Source organism: Lupinus angustifolius, chromosome LG01 (genome assembly GCF_001865875.1).
Source record: "Lupinus angustifolius cultivar Tanjil chromosome LG01, LupAngTanjil_v1.0, whole genome shotgun sequence".
Classification (NCBI taxonomy): Eukaryota; Viridiplantae; Streptophyta; class Magnoliopsida; order Fabales; family Fabaceae; genus Lupinus; species Lupinus angustifolius.
In genome coordinates, this window is record NC_032009.1 from 3362523 (window position 1) to 3363948 (window position 1426).

Here is a 1426-nt window from a genome sequence, read left to right on the forward strand (position 1 = left end):
GGTTATTTTCCCATGCTGGTTTTCAAGTGTTATATAGGTGAGAGTGTAATTAGTGACTTGAGATGTTAGTCTTGTGTGGTTATAATTTGTATTTAATTAATTGATGCCCTATTATTTTTTATTTAAATATAAATGGTAGGGTTTTTTTGTGTGCAATGACTGAGTTATATGAAAGATGACTCGGTGCACCTGTACAGACGTGAGATTGTTGATTTGAGTTTTCATTTCATTATTTTGTTTAAAGGTTAATAGTATCATTCTTTTCTATGATATGAGACAAACATTATATCTAATTTTGTTTCTTGACATGTATATTTAAGAAAAAACTCGTTTCAAGTGATCTATATTGTGTAAAAGTTGTTGTCCTTTAACTTTACCATTTGGAAATTGACTTTTGCTATTTGGGCTTTTGTTAATATTTGACGCATGGAAAGTTGTCTCATTGGCCATGAATTGAATTATGAAGCTTTTCACTCTTCTGAATGGATTCTTGTATTTCTATTATTTACTTTTTAGTTTTCATATACCCCAATTACATTCTCTCAAATTTATTTTATTCGTAATTCTTAATATCATTTAGTTATAAACTTCAAATTAAATACCATTTTAATTTTGTGTGAAAAAATGACAAGATTATTTTACTTAATCATCTATGATATTGCATTATATTTTACTAGCGTGTTGACCTGTCAACCCATTTTCATATCATTTATAATATATAGTTTGTATATCATAAATGTAAATATAATATTTTGTGTTAAATATTTGTAATCTATAGTTGAATTTATTTGATAGGTGTAATGTTCAATTTTTTAACATTCATATTCTACATTAAAAAAGTAATAGTTATAATGTAAGAAAGAAGAAATAGTTAATCAATTAATATGGAACATACATTGGGTGGAGAGGAACATTAAATATATATAGTTTTTTTTGGTAAAAATTAGAAAATAGTGAAGGCAAAATAGGGAGAACTGCAAATTACACCATGGTGGGTAATTATTTTGAGTTTTCTCTTTTCAAGTAATATAAATATGATATTGCATTGCATCACATCAAGGAAATATACTAGTGTGTAAAATAAATATGCACTTTTGATTTAATCTAAAATGTATTAAAATCTTAACTTGCCAAATATGAGTCTAATATGTAAATCTGATTTTTCTTTAATTAAAAAACACCAAATCCACAATGCCTAAAGAAACTCAAGCCATATAAAACTAGGGGGAAAAAGAAAAAGCTAAGAAGAGTATCACATATCCCACTTGGTGTATCAAGTCAATCACAAAGCTTCATTCATTTAAAAAGAAAAATTATAAAAACAGAAATTAATATTTGAATAATATTTTATAAAGTTTGATTAGTCCGGAACAGGGAGACAGAAAAATTCTGGGACAGATGATCTTGTCCCACATATATATATATA